Source organism: Lutra lutra, chromosome 14, assembly GCF_902655055.1.
Source record: "Lutra lutra chromosome 14, mLutLut1.2, whole genome shotgun sequence".
Taxonomy (NCBI): Eukaryota; Metazoa; Chordata; class Mammalia; order Carnivora; family Mustelidae; genus Lutra; species Lutra lutra.
This window is the reverse complement of record NC_062291.1, coordinates 23,081,231-23,097,457: the sequence shown is the minus strand read 5'-3', so window position 1 is coordinate 23,097,457 and position 16,227 is coordinate 23,081,231. Positions and strand designations below refer to the sequence as shown.

General features: G+C 40.9%; 1 long non-coding RNA gene and 1 pseudogene across 2 annotated transcripts in view; both read right to left on the bottom strand.

Moving 5' to 3' along the window:
- The window catches only part of LOC125085289 (uncharacterized), a 63,381-nt gene extending 48,909 nt beyond the window's left edge, over positions 1 to 14,472 (bottom strand). Inside the window, exons 1-2 of one of the 2 annotated variants that reach the window (XR_007122842.1) lie at positions 14,254 to 14,472; positions 8,573 to 8,669 (exon numbers count right to left, since the gene is read on the bottom strand). This is a non-coding gene — a long non-coding RNA (uncharacterized LOC125085289). Of the gene's footprint in view, positions 1 to 8,572; positions 8,670 to 8,791; positions 8,881 to 14,253 lie in introns of those variants that run through there. The other variant, XR_007122843.1, reaches the window with a different exon arrangement.
- LOC125085287 (receptor of activated protein C kinase 1-like) lies at positions 10,854 to 11,819 on the bottom strand (annotated as a pseudogene).
- Positions 14,473 to 16,227: the final 1,755 nt, after the last annotated feature.

Below are 16,227 nucleotides of genomic sequence, written 5' to 3'. Positions count from 1 at the left end.
CTCCTCTCCTCAGCATAAACACAGAGCCACCTGCTGGAACTGGCTACCTATCTTGCTTACACCAAGCCCCGCTCCCCCCGCCCATGCTCCAATGGAACCACTCTTCTCAGTCACACTTGCCTTTATTCCAGGGATTCTGGCCCCTCCCCCAGAAGACCTGCTCAAACACCTGCCAATGACCATCTCTTGACCAGAGAGTTTTGTGAGGTCTCAGTTCTGGTGGCAGCAGTAATGGGCCTCATTTTGCAAACAGACCAGAGCACCTCTAATTGAAATGTGCCACCAAACATTGCCCACAAGCAAAAAAAGCCCCTGCAGACAACTGGCCTGAAGGATAAAGTAGATAGGGCACAACAATAGAGCACACATTAGAGCCTCTCCTAAAAGCACCAGGCCCTGAAGAACAGGGCATTATAGGACCTCTTCTTTATAAAACCATTACCTTTTATTTTAAAAAATACCCATTATAAAACAATAAACATTGTTAAAATGTCTATACTGCCCAGAGCAATCTATACTTTCAATTCCATCCCGATCAAAATTCCACTGGCATTTTTCAAAGTGCTGGAACAAACAATCCTAAAATTTGTATGGAAACAGAAATGATCCTGAATCAAAACAACAAGAGAGGGACGCCTGGGTGGCTCAGTTGGTTAAGCAGCTGCCTTCGGCTCGGGTCATGATCCCAGCGTCCTGGGATCGAGTCCCACATCTGGCTCCTTGCTCGGCGGGAGCCTGCTTCTCCATCTGCCTCTGCCTGCCACTCTGTCTGCCTGTGCTCACTCTGACAAATAAATAAATAAAATCTTAAAAAAAAAAAAAAAAAACAAGAGAAGACAGTATATATATGTGTGTACATATATATATGTATATATACATATATATGCACATATACACACATATATATATCCCCCACATAAGGCTATCAGTGTAATTTTCAACAGAAACTTTTGAGCAAGGTCATGATCTCAGGGGTCCTGGGATCGAGCCATGCATCTGGCTTCCTGCTAAACCGGGGCGGGGGGGGGGGGGGTCTTCTGCCTCTTCCTATGTCTCTCCCCACCCTCCTCATGCTCATGCTCTCTTTTTTTCCCTCTCTCTCTCTCTGAAAAAAATAAAATCTTTTTTTTTTTTAAGATTTTATTTATTTATTTGACAGAGAGAGATCACAAGTAGATGGAGAGGCAGGCAGAGAGAGAGAGAGAGGGAAGCAGGCTCCCTGCTGAGCAGAGAGCCCGATGCGGGCCTCGATCCCAGGACCCTGAGATCATGACCTGAGCCAAAGGCAGCGGCTTAACCCACTGAGCCACCCAGGCGCCCTGAAAAAAATAAAATCTTTTAAAAAAAACCTTTCTGACCAAAAATAAAAATAAAAACAAACAAATAAATAAATGAAAAGAAACTTTCTGAGCCAAAAATGATGGGCATAATATATTCAGAGTGCTGAATGGCAAAAATCTGTAGTCAAGAATATTCTACGCAGCAAGACCATCCTTCACAATAGAAGGAGAGAGAGTGTCCCAGATAAATAGAAGCGAAAGGAGTTCATGACCACTAAACCAGCCTGCAAGAATATTAAAGGGGAACACTTAGAGTGGAAAGGAAAGACCAAAAATGACAGTACGAAAGCAGTAAACACAAAAGCAGTAAAAATTAATATTTTTGTAAAAAAATCAGTCAAGGATTCACAAAATAAAAGGGTATAAAATATGAAGCCAGATGCCTAAAATGTGGGGATGAAAGGAGCAAAGAACGGTTCCAACTTAAATGACCCTCAGCCTAATATACACTGCTATATGAAGGAGATGTTTTTGAACGGTAACTACAAATTTTTTTAAAAACACTAATAAATATGCAAAGAATAAAGAGAAAAAAAGTCTAATTATGGCACTAAAGAAAACCAGCAAACTGTGAACGAGAGAAAACAAAAAAGGATCAGAGAATAGCTTCAGAAATAACTACAAAACAGGCAGAGAGAGAGGGGGAAGCAGGCTCCCCGATGAGCAGAGAGCCCGACGCGGGGCTCGATCGCAGGACCCCGAGATCATGACCTGAGCTGAAGGCAGCGGCTTAACCCACTGAGCCACCCAGGTGCCCTGAAATCAGGGTTCTTGACCACAGTAAAGGTTTCCTCATCTTTATTCCGTGACAGATGATAGCAGTAGCGCACAGGCAAAAAAAAAAAAAAAAAGCTTAGAAACAACACACTGTGAATTTTGTCTGGCACAAACGGGAACTTTAGATTCCTTGGACAAATAATTGGGAGCTTGTATGTTAAAGTTTTCTGAACCCATCACTGCTCTGTTACGTTTCTCTCTCAAAATGAAGCCAACTCATATGGATTCATGAAATGTCCTGTCAGGATGTACTGTTTAAACAAGTCAGCAGGTCTGTTTAAGTGCTCAGTATCTTCTCCAAATTTCACTTTTATTAAAAGGTCTCTGTGGGAACCATCTTTTAAAACTTCTTGCCTCAGAATAATTTCAGAGCAAGTAGCCCTTGTGCCAGGATCAGTGGGGGCAGCAGTGAAGACTGTAACTGGTGTGTTGGTGAGCCCAGCCACATCCCAGAGGAGCTGCAAGGCCACCGCCTGGATGCCCACAGCCCTGGCAGCCAGGACACTGGAGAACATGCTCCTGAGAAGAGGGCACAGGGAAGAAATGTTGATGGAGGATCCTGTGCACACCTCAGACTACTCCTAGAGTGTGTTGCCACGGAATTAGTGACCACCACAGAAGACTCAGCGACAGCCCCCTAAAGTCCTGCCATTCCCTGGCTCCCTCTAGCTCTGGTCCCTGAATGTTCTGGTGTTGGGGGAGGCAGCAGGCCCAGCATCCTTATTCCCTCCCTCCCTGCCCCCTGCAGTCTACACATTTAGAGCAATTCCTAACAAAATACCAACAGCATTTTTCACAGAACTAGAACAAACAATTCTAACATTTGTATGGAAACACAAAAGACCCCAAATCACAAAAACAATCTTGAAAAAGAAAAGCAAAGCTGAAGACATCACAATTACGGACTTCAAGTTATATTACAAAGCTGTAGTGATTAAAACAGTATGGTACTGTTTTGATACAGACACAGATCAATAGAACTGAATAGACAGTCCAGAAATAAACCCACAATTATATGGTCAATTCATCTCTGACAAAGCAGGAAAGAATATTCCATGAGGGAAAAAACCAGTCTCTTCAACAAATGGTATTGGGAAAACAGAACAGCAACATGCAAAAGAAGGAAACTGGACCACTTTCTTACACCATACATAAAAATAAATTCAAAATGGGTTAAAGGCCAAACTGTGAGATCTAAAACCATTAAAATCCTAGAAGAGAACACAGGCAGTAATTTCTCTGACATCAGCAGTAGCAAATTTTTCTAGATAGGTCCCCTGAGGCAAGGGAAACAAAAGCAAAAATGAACTACTGGGACTACATCAAAATAGAAAGCTTCTGTACAGCAAAGGAAAAAAATCAACAAAACCAAAACGCAACTTTGTAATAGAAGAAGATATTTGCAAAGAACATATTTGATAAAAGGTTAATATCAAAACATATAAGGAACTTCTAACTCAATACCCCCCCAAATAATAATTCTATTAAAAATGAGCAGAAGACTTAGACAGACATTTCCCCAAGAAAGACATACAGATGGTCAACAGACACAGGAAAAGATGCTCAACATCACTCATCACCAGGGAGATGCAAAACAAACCACAATGAGATATCACCTCCCACTTGTCAGAATGGTTAAAATAAAAAACCCAAGAAATAACAAGCATTGAAAAGGATGTGGAAAGAAAGGAACCCTCTTACACTGTTGGTGGAAATGCAAACTGGTACAGCCACTATGGAAAACAGTATGGAGGTTCCTCAAAAAATTGAAAATTGAACTACCATATGATCAAGTAATTCCACTAATGGGTACTTACCCAAAGAATATGAAAACACTAATTCAAAAAGATATACGCACCCCTATGTTTATTGCAGCATCATTGATAATAGCCATATTATGGAAGGAGCCCAAGTGTCCATTGGTACATAAATGAATAAAGAAGATGTGATATGGGGCACCTGGCTGGCTCAGTTGGTATGGCATGCAACTCTTGATTTCACAGTCATGAGTTCAACCCACATGTTGGGGGTAGATTTACTAAAAAAAAAAAGAAAGAAAGAAAGTGTGTGTGCATGTGTGTGCGTGTGTGTGTGTGTGTGTGTATGTGACAGAATATTACACAGCCACAAAGAGAATGAAATTTTGTCATTTGCAAAAACAAGGATGGCTCTAGAGAGTCTAATGCTAAATGAAATAAGTCAGTCAGAGAAAGACAAATGCCATATGATCTCACGCATATGTGGAATTTAAGAAACGAATGGACAAAGGAAAACAACAAACCAAAAAAACAGACTCTGGGGAGCCTGGATGGCTCAGTCAATTAAGCATCTGACTCTTGATTTCAGCTCAGTTCATGATCTCAGGTTTGTGAAATTGAGCCCCACGTGGGGCTCCATGCTGAGTGCAGAGTCTGCTTGAGATTCTCTCTCCCTCTCTTTCCATCCCTCTCCCTACTCTCTCTCTCTTTCTCTAAATAAAACAAACAAAATATATTTTTAAAAAATTCTCCTTAAACAAAAACAAACAAAAAACTACTACAACAACAACAAAAACCAACCCAGACTCTTAACTGTAGAGAACAAAAGTACGTTTACCAGAGAGGAGGCAGGTGGGAGGATGGGTCAAGTAGGTGATGGGATTAAAGAGTGCAGGTGTTGGGATGAGCACTGAGTAATGTATAGAATTGTTGAATCACTAATATAACACTACGTTAAGTGTACTAGAATTAAAATTAAAATTAAAAGAAAAGTCTCCAATGAGATACCATCTCACACCAGTTACTGTTTGGGCTACTATCAAGAAAACAAACAACAACAGCAAAAAAATAGAAAATAACAAGTGTTGGTGAGCATGTGGAGAAATTGAAACCATTGTACATTTTTGATGAGAATAAAAAGGAGTAGAGATGCTGTGGAAACCAGAATGGAAGTGCCTCAAAAAATTAATAATAAAATGACCACAAGACCCAGCAATTCTACTTGGAGATATATACCAAAAAGAATTGAAAGCAGGTCTCAAAATATACTGGTATACTCATATTCATAACAGTGTTACTCACAATAGCTAAAATATGGAAGCGAGCCAAGTGTCCACTGAAGGACAAATAGATAAGCAAAATGTGATATAATTCATACAATGGAATATTATTCAGCCTTAAATGAAGAATATTCTGATACATCTACAACATGGATAAACCTTGAGAACACCATGCTAAGTAAAGTAAGACAATCACAAAAAGACAAACACTGATTGATTCCACTCACACAAGATACCTAGATTAGTAAAAATCATAGAGAAAGAATGCAGAACGGTGGTCGTCAGGGAAAAGCAAGGTTATTGTTTAATGAGTATAGAGTTTCAGTTTTATAAGATGAAAGAGTCATAGAGACGGATGGTGGTGATGGTTTCACATTATGAACATATTTAATGCCACTGAACTGTACAATTAAAATGGTTAGGATGGTAAATTTTGTCATGTGTATTTTATCACAATAAAAAAAAACTTGGAAAAAAATATCTTTATAATCCATCTCTTTCTCTTAATTCTCACTACTATTACTAAAATCTGGCCAGGGGTCAACAGCAGACTAGCCACAGGCTGAATGCAGGCCAGAGACATGATTCTTTCTTTAATTAGTTGCCAATATAAAAGCTGGGGAGTCTCCAGATACCATTTTCCATGTAGGAGAACCAAGATTCTTTAGAGAAATGACAGTTCTAAGTTTGGACAGGAAATTTTAAAAGATGAGCTGGGACATCTTGTCATACACGATAGTCAAGAAGTTATCAATTTCTTTAACTTTGATTGTTAAAGCCAAATGACTCAGGAGCTGGATGCATAAAAAATGAGCTGATTTTATCATCAACAGGAAGAACTGCAATACATTAAAAACCATCAAATATATTTAAATCCTTGAGTTCATAATTATAATAAAAACAATTAATTGATAACCAGGGAAGATGCTTGGGAATTAGCTCATTATTTTGAAAATATACGAGTAACGGGAAAGAGTCAAGTGTTCTTCCTGCCATCCCTAACAAAGTATACTGCTAAGTAACCAAATAATGGATAAGGGAAAGTTTCTTTTTATAGAAGTATTCTAGCTAATAAGTAAAAAGACTTTTTATTTTTTTAAAAGATTTTATTTATTTATTTGACAGAGAGATCATAAGCAGGCAGAGAGGCAGGCAGAGAGAGGAGGAAGCAGGCTCCCTGACGAGCAGAGAGCCCGATGCGGGGCTCGATCCCAGGACCCTGAGATCATGACCTGAGCCAAAGTCAGAGGCTTTAACCCACTGAGCCACCCAGATGCCCGTAAAAAGAGTTTCTCACGTACACAACACTACATACGTATAAAATTGACAATAGGAAATCGCTATTCTGCAACCTCAAAAAACTAGTTGAGCCAGATACTCAATATGAATGGCTGTTAACATTGTAGAAAAGAGGGACATCACATTACAGGTCTCCTGGCACATGAAGGAACATAATACCACTTATCTAGCAGGTTTGTCCCAAAAAATTGACCTGAAACTTGATCAAGCTTCTATATCTGACTACCACTTGATGGAAAATACAGAGGAAAGGTGAAAATGTTAAATGATACTTTAAGGATGCAATCAGAAAAACCCAGACTCGAGAAGATATTTGCAAACGACATATCAGGTAAAGGGCTAGTATCCAAAATCTATAAAGAGCTTAGCAAACTCAACACCCAAAGAACAAATAATCCAATCAAGAAATGGGCAGAGGACATGAACAGACATTTCTGCAAAGAAGACAACCAGATGGCCAACAGACACATGAAAAATTATTCCACATCACTCGGCATCAGGGAAATACAAATCAAAACCACAATGAGATACCACCTCACACCAGTCAAAATGGCTAAAATTAACAAGTCAGGAAATGACAGATGCTGGTGAAGATGCAGAGAAAGGGGGACCCTCCTACACTGTTGGTGGGAATGCAAGCTGGTGCAACCACTCTGGAAAACAGCATGGAGTTTCCTCAAAAAGTTGAAAATAGAGCTACCTTATGACCCAGCAATTGCACTGCTGGGTATTTACCCTAAAGATACAAATGTAGTGATCCGAAGGGGCACGTGCACCCGAATGTTTATAGCAGCAATGTCTACAATAGCCAAACTATGGAAAGAATCTAGATGTCCATCCACAGATGAATGGATAAAGAAGATGAGGTATATATACACAATGGAATACTATGCAGCCATCAAAAGAAATGAAATCTTGCCATTTGTGATGACGTGGATGGAACTAGAGGGTATTATGCTTAGCGAAGTAAGTCAATTGGAGAAAGACAACTATCATATTATCTCCCTGATATGAGGAAATGAAGATGAAATGGTGGGGGGTTGGGGGGTTGGAAAAGAATAAATGAAACAAGATAGGATCAGGAGGGGGACAAACCACAAGAGACTCTTAACGTCACAAAACAAACTGGGGGAGCCGGGGGGAGGGGGGTAGGGAGAGGGTGGTGAGGTTATGGACATTGAGGAGGGTATGTGCTATGGTGAGTGCTGTGAAGTGTGTAAACCTGGAGATTCACAGACCTGTTCTCCTGGGGCTAATAATACATTATATGTTTATAAAAAAATTTAAAATTTAAAAAAAAAAGGGTCCCAGAATAAAAAAAAAAAAAAAAAAAGAAAGAAAGAAAGAAAGAAAGAAAGAAAGAAAGAAAGAAAAGAAAAGAAAAGAAAAGAAAAGAAAAGAAAAGAAAAACCCAGACTCTGGAAAACTTTACAGAACAAACATCCCAGTTTCTCTAATACATGAAAAAAATGCAAGATGCCCATGAAGGATTATCTTCTAGTACTCTGGGGTTTAAAGTTCAGACTTTAAGCATCAGTGTGTCTTAGAAACAAGTACTGCCTCTGCCATTTATCAGCCATTTGCATGGAGAAATTAATTTAACCTCTTCAAGCTCAGGCTTCTTTACCTATAAAATAGGTAAATACTAATAGCAACTATGTCCATTGAGATAATGGACATAAAACACTTAGCTCATTGCCTAACTTATGGCCCATGCAAAATAAGTTATTTTTATAATCTTCATCAGTAAAGAATGTGTGCTGAATGAATGATTAAATGAATGACTAGAATTAATCGGCTAAAAATACTATGAACTATTCTTGGCTGATAATGTTGGCCATGTCATTTACTCAATATTTATAGGGCACTGGAGCTGGTACAAAATGAGTAAGACATGACCTTTTCAAAAAGAAATCCTCCATGTCTTAACCCCAAGGAATACTAACTAATGAGGTTGTCAAGGCCCCTCTAACAGCCTGCTGGGAAGAACTTTTAGAATAGAGGACCGTTGTTCATTGTCCTTTCCTACAGAACCTGACTGAGGGGTGGTAATGCTCATCGTCGTGCGTGTACTCTACATTACTGAAACACTTCAGAACTACCCACGTTCTTAACAGACCTTGGCTGCTTGCGTCTGGCTCCGTCCTGCTCTTGTCACTCCCACCTGTTTGTCCCTCCTTTCCACGCACAACGTTTCCTTCTGCTGCATACAGCACCTGAGGGTCAAAAGATGGACTTATTCATTGGGATAACTCGGACCGGGAAAAAATAAGCAAAGAGAATGTTGCCAGAATGTTAAGAGAACAAGTACTTCCTCATTAGAGAAGAGACGACTGACCTGCTTAAAAGCTGAGATCCGAATGACTAACGCAGGACAGAGAGCTTCCACCTTATAAACTCTCAACTTACAAATGACCCAGACACACATTACTGCCCTGCCCCGGCCCCAACCCAGGGAGCTGCTATTGTCATAGACACCACTAGGTGCAGGAAGCCGATGGAAATGAAGATTTTATACAATCAGGGGATTCAAAATAAAAGGGAAAAATTGAGACAAGAATAGCTTTTTTTCCCAACCGTATCTCAAGTTTATTCACTTAACTCTGTTTTATTGCCTGAAATTCTGTATTATAGAGAGCCATGGTTAGTAAGCAGGGTTTTTTTTTTAAAAACTACTACTCCCTGGGCTCCTGGGTGGATCAGTGGGTAAAGCCTCTGCCTTCGGCTCAGGTCATGATCCCAGGGTCCTGGGACTTCCGGCTCTCTGGTCAGCAGGGACCCTGACTCCTCCTCCTCTCTCTCTCTGCCTGCCTCTCTGCCTACTTGTGATCTGTCTGTCAAATAAATAAAAATCTTTAAAAAAAAAAAAAAGACTACTCCCAATGGGAGTTTTTGTAATCTTCTATTACTTTCAGGCTAATTTTTCACTAATGATATGAGAGATTCTTAATGTCAGTGGGTTTATTTTTTAATGTCAACATTTTTAATCAGATAGAAAGATTGCCCTGATTTCCTACCAACCACAATAGGTAGTCAGCACCACAGGCAGTGTCTGGAGCAAGGGACATTCCCTTGTAAGTCTAATTCACAGCCACCATGTGTAGGAAACCCAATCACCATTTTTACGTTTAATGCAACAGGAAAAGAGTCCCCTGGAGTTCTTACTTAGGGATCTCTAAGATGGATGACATAGACTTGAGACAGTCCCAGCAAAGTCTACCCCCCTGGAGGAAGGCTAACCAAAGAAAGAGAAGCCAACAGACAAAGAGAAGCTGATCTAAAAATTGTATAAGGAAACAGACACAGAGAAAGAGAAGGCGGGCAAAATCCTGAAGTCATTTGAACTCCTAGAAATTATGGACTTCCTAGTTACACAACCCAATACAGTCTTGATGTACTTAAGATACTCTGAACTGTGTTTTTTGTCCCTTCTAAACAAAAACCCTAGAAGAGCTTCATTCTTGGACCCACTGGTTCACTTCCTGGTTTGTCTCTCCCTGACTACTCAGCAGGCATCTGCCTGGTTTCCCAGAGTAGTGACCTCTCTCCTCAGGTCCTTGTCTTCCAAAGGCAGCTCCAGGAATAAGACCAGCCAGTTCCCCAGGTCAGCTTCTCTCCCTGGAGCTGGCCTCTGAAGGGGGAATGCTATACTTCTAGGTGCAGGATCCCTTCCTAATTATGTGATCTGGACCCTTATTTTCTTCCTGTGTTGTTGGATACACCTTGAACAGTACTACATAGGATTCCAGAGATTTCTCAGCAGTTTTTGAAAACAGTGGACATACACCATGAAGGTCCCCAGAGCTGGGTTGCAAATACTTGCATTGGTAGAGTTAAGTTGAACAGTGGAATACTATGGGTAACCAATGGGCATTTGTTTATTTCACTTCAGGTTTGAGCTAAGGTTTTTGCCAACTTTATTTCAATGTAGTTTGTGTAGTCATTTCCCAGAAATTATATGACCTTCTAGGATCTTTTTAGATTTTTTTTTACATTTTATTACAAGGGGGGGGGGACTTTTAAAAAAAAAGGAAAAGAGAGAGAGAGAGAAACCACATTGAATTCTACCTTTCTTTTTTTAAAATATTTTTTATTTATTCATTTGAGATAGTATACCTGAGCACGAGCACAGGCACAAGCAGGGGAGAGGGAATGGGGACAGAGGGAGAGGGAGAGGGAGATGCAAACTGTCCACTGAACAAGGAGCCCAATGAGAGACTTGATCCCAAGACCCAGGGATCATGACCCGAGCTGAAGGCAGATGCTTAACCAACTGAGCCACCCAGGCGCCCCTAATTCTACCTTTCTAAAATAAGTATTTCCTTCCAGTTTGCACCTAATGTATTTCTTTTTTTTTAATTATTTTAAAAGTCAGAAAACCTTTTTTTTTTTCCCCCTAAAGCTCTGCCATAGATTTTTAGCACATACAGATGTTCACTGGCTCTATGAGGTCCCTATAGCCGGCAAATAGAGTCTAGCCATCAGCAGACCAGGCCAGAGAGGTACATTGGGGTGTTTCTGCCTTGCTGCTGGTACTGATAACTTCCTGCTTCAGTTCATCTGCAGTGATCTTGCCTTCTGAGTCCCAGATCTTGATGCTGGGGCCCGTGGCCACATACAGCCCATGTCTGTTAGGACTGAAGCCCAGGACACTGATGATATCCCCACCATCTGGAATATAAAGATGCTTGCCTTTCCTGAGGTCCCACAGCATGGTTTGGTCCCCTGTGCCTCCAGAAGCAGAAGGATCCATCTGGAGACACAGTCACAATGTCCAGGTACCCTGTGCAGCTGAAGAGATTAGTCTTCAGCTTGTAATTTGCCTCGTTCCATATATTGACCTACTTGTCCCAGCCATAGCAGGCAGTGATAGGGTCGCTGCTACTGGATGAGAAGCAGACACAAGTCACCCACTCTGAATGGCTCTCATCCTGGATGGTACATTTGCATACACCCAGAGTATTCTACCGCTCGATGGTTTTGTCTACGGAGCCAGAGACAATTTGCGGGGTTATCAGAGGTTAAGGACCCACTAAGCACATCCTTGGTATGGCCTACAAATCTGTGTGTGGTGGTACCCATTGTAGATCCCAAAGTCGAAGGGTTCCACCACAAGAGTCTGAGAGGGCAAACTGGCCATCCAAGGAGATGACCCTGGGAAGCCCGCTGTGGATGCCCTAGTTAGTCTCCTCCCTGGTCAGCTTCTACATGATGATGGTCTTCTCTCGAGAGGCAGATGGTGTCATGTCCAGGAACTGGGGAGGGGCGAGAATCCGCGTCAACCAGCCATTGTGGCCCTTGAGGGTACCACAAAGTGTCCTCTGCTCAGTCATGGCAGTGGTGACATCAGGTGTCCCCGTGGCAACAAGGATGGAGCTGGATGGCTCAGAGAGACTAGCACCAAAGCCACTCCAGCCACAGCCCTAGTGAGGAATAAAGAGCTGCATTGGATGTATCTCTATTTTTTCCATATGTGGAATCCCAGTGATTTAATTGTCTGCTTTGTCACTTATATTAAAAAATAAAAGCTTTTCTCCATGCCTGGTCTTCATAAATGTAATTTAATAGCTATATAAGTAATACAATGGAACTGTAAACAGAAATATAATTTTAATTCTATTCTTTCCAACAGATATATAATTTACATGATATTCATAATTCATCTTATCGAGTTGCTAGACATTTTCATTTTTCCCATGGAAAGTGGGATTATTGGGTCAAAAATCTATGAACAGCTCTTGCTGTGTATTATATAAAATCCATTCTCAAAAGAATTATTCCAAGTCACTCTACCAGCCAAGTGTGGGTGCATGTGTATGGACATTTCACTTAACATGCAGGAGATCCTGTCTTTGGTACTATCATCTTATTTCTCTTTTTCTTATATAATAGGTATTACATGTTACTTTAGTGGATATCATATAAGTTAAAATCTGAATTTCAGAAGGAATAAGTAAGACTTAAGAAAGGAGAGAAAATGAAAGCTTCCAAGTAATTTTTCTGTTTCTAAATCTTTTGAAAGTTAGCACTATTAATATATACTATTTATAGTTCTTTCCCCTGTTTTAGACACTGTAACTTACAGAGAAGAATGTAATCTTGCATGGACATGCTATCCTACCAGTAAAGGCTGGTATTCAAGGCATTAAAACAAAGATGCAAATCTGTCATTTTATACTCCACCAAAAAACAGGTATACCTGGTGAAAGACAAAGCTGTAAGGAACAGAAGGTAAGAGTCAGAGGAGGCAAAACCTAGAGATTTCATTTGAGAGGTTTTACAGAGTCACAATGAAGAAAGGTCAATATTTATGAACGAATACCGTTCAAAAATATCCCAGATTTTTCTGATACTTGATGCATCTACCTTCCCTGCTCCAAGGTGTGAATCTGTCCTTAAGTATCCAAACTGTGAATCTAAAGGGTGCTTCCTTAGGAAGCAGTAACAGGCTGAGGTGGGCTATGTGGCCCTTGAAGAGGACTCTGGAACAATCTTTTAACTCTGGAATTCTGCCAAGAATGAGCCGCAGCTCTGGGTTAGACTTAGGACAATGAAGACTGAAATGACTGACACATTTAAACAGTTGTGGTCAGACTGCAAAGCTGAGCAGCCCTAAAATAGCTTGCATGCAAACTTGATAGACTATTTTCAACTCCTTGCTTGTTTATCAGAGTATGTAGTTTTCATTAAAGCACACAGCAGGTTCTGTGATGATTATATTCCAAATGCCAGACTCTAAACTCTTGGATTTCTACAATTCACCCATAGGATTTTGTTGTTAAGTATATATAACAACAAAAAAAAAATTAGAAAAAGACAATTTTAATCAAAAATTATTCTATAATTATTCTACAAGAGTATTGAAGGTAATATATGTGAAATACTTAGTACATTCAACCCTTCATTCATTCAACAAATTTTTACTGAGTACTTATTAGGCATTAGAAGTTCAGTGATGCATAAATGTCCTTGCCCTCTGGGAACATACATTTTCAGAGGTGAACAAGAGAAGGCAGACAAATAAATAGTAAATAATTAAACTAATAAATATAATTTATATAACAAAAATTATGGTGAGTTTTCAAAGATCGCATAAAGAAATGAAATGCAAGATGACAAAGCTGAGGAGGTGGGAAGATCCTAAACGAGATGGCGCTTTGCACTTTACAGAGCCTATCATTTCCAAGATCTGTGCAGCCCTTGCTTCTTCCTCTGGCCTGCACCAGTCTACAGCCCTGCAACGCCCCCACCCAGCGTGCACACATAGTACACCGTCATGCGTAAACACTCCCCTTTTCTGATGACCCCAAGACTTAGCTCAGTATTATGAGACTAGAAAACCCTACTTTGTGTTTTTTCTTGTCAGATTTTATTTATTTATTTGAGAGAGAGAGTGAGAGAGAGTTCACAAGCAGAGAGGAAGGGTAGAGGGAGACGCCAACTCCCGGCTGAGCAGGAAGCCTTATGCGGGACTTGATCATGACTTGAGCTGAAAGTAGGTGCTTCACCAACTGAGCCACCCACATGGCCCTAGAAAACCCTACTTTAAAGAAACTGCAAGCAATAAGCCCTCCTAGCTGCCCCAAATGATACTTATTGAAAGTGCAGCTTGACATTTTTTTCCACTCACCGTTTTAATCTCTCCTAGCACATTAACCAAAAAACAAAAACAAAAAACAAAAAACAAACCACTGAACAAAGAGCAGTTGAGAGAAAGAGTAGCTAACTTTAAACACACAGAGAGAAAAAACTTGGGGGTAGAGGAGGTAATCTAACTCTACTTCTCAGGGCAGTACTCACCAACTCAAAAGAAAGTTGATAAATCTCTTCTGGGAACTTGCACCTGGAGGCTGCTTTCGGCAAGTCTCTGGGAGAAGGAAGGTTCAGGAAGCCCAGCAATGGGGATCACACAAACTGCACACATCTCCCCAGGGCTGGGAGGGTGAGGAGGAGGGGCAACTTCCGGCTTTGACTCCCACACACTCCCACCTGTGGTGCTTGAATACATGGATGAGCAAGGTGGCCTTGTCTCGCATGAAAACCAAGAGTCACGTTGTAGTTCTGTAACTCTGCCCCCAAGGAACAGGTCTTAATTTTTTATTCTGGCAAAACTTCAGATAAAATGAAGTCACAGAAAAGAGCTCAAAGATGCCATAGATTCTCGTTGGCTCTTTCTGGCCACAGCTTAAAGAGATACCCATGAGGCCTCCTTAATTGGACTCACTTGGGATGATTGAACCTTAAAGAGGAAGCAAATGAGTAACAGGTTTAGTTTTTGTTTTTAAATAATATGCAGTCACCAAGAAAGAACTACAATTCAATTTAATCCCATTAATTACCTAGAGGGCTTGTTAAAAGTAAGATTTATCCAGAACCCTCGGGTTCTTAGATGGTCTGGTAAATCCACTGATAGAAAGATACAAAAACCATGTCTTCACTCAAAGAAACAAATGCCAAAGTGTGATATTTGGGGCTTTGACACTTAGTGGGAGAGGTCCTGGGACAGCCCCCGACCTCACCTCTAGACAGGCTTTTGATTCAATCCGCGTGAGACAAGCATTGCTGGTGGAGAGTGCTGAAGATGCAGCTGACACTAATATAAACATACCTTGGTCATTTGTAGGCTATGTATGCAACCCGGGTTGGTTTACAGACAACAAAAAGACCAAAAATTAATTTATAGCTGTGGGATAAAAATGTAATTAAGAAGATTTTTTAAATCTGTCATTCCCAAGCACAGCAGCCACCCCAGCGGTGTCTGGCTTACAGTTGCCAAAGGATCTGCTGCTTGTGTCTTGGGCCGTGTGGGTGGGCGTTAAGGATCCCATATGGTACGATGCTCATTTCTGCATTCGAAGCAGACAGCAGGTGGACTGCCTTCCGACCGTCTAACAGGCAAAACCACTACAAATTCCAAAATCTGGTGGGCAATGTAAAGCCTTGAGTGGAAGGGCACTGAAGGAGAAATTAGCACTTCCTATATGATGATGATATGATGATGATAACACTCTAATGGTAGAGTATTTGAGATTATTAAATAAATGTATTTCTAGTCACAGTTAACTCTAGCTCCCGATTGACTTATCACTGTCATACCAAGAGCCATGAGTGTAAAGATTACCTTTCTGGGGTGCATGGGTGGCTCAGTGGGTTAAGCCTTTGCCTTCAGCTCAGGTCATGATCTCAGGGTCCTGGGATTGAGCCCCACATCGGGCTCTCTGCTCATCGGGGATCCTGCTTCCCCATCTCTCTCTGCCTGCCTTTCTGCCTACTTGTGATCTCTCTCTCTGTCACATAAATAAAATCTTTAAAAAAAAATTTACCTTTCTGCCATTCAAGTTGAGCAAAGAGGTTGAGTGGCATAAATGCAGTCCCCATAGAAAAGAGGAGGAAGGAGAAAGCCTGTTCTGCTCAGTACCTGGAAATCATGGGTAAGTGTGGGGAGGCAAAGTAAACTATTTGCCATGTGAACTGACTGGTCTGGGAGCAAAAGATTATTATATAGGTTTGACTAAAAAACCAAAATCAAACGAAATTTTTGACACACTCCCCAACTAGAATATTAGAATGAGACCTCTACGCAAAGGACTCTGCCAACCTCTGGCAAAGTGTTCAGATGGGTGGGTTGAGTGAATGTAGAAGAAAAGACAGTGCTCCTTGTTCCCTACAGTGTGTGCCTGGTGTGCAAATAATCCAGAAAGATGGGATACCTGGGTAGCTTAGTTGGTTAAGCGTCTGCCTTTGGCTCAAGTCATGATTCCACGGTCCTGGGAT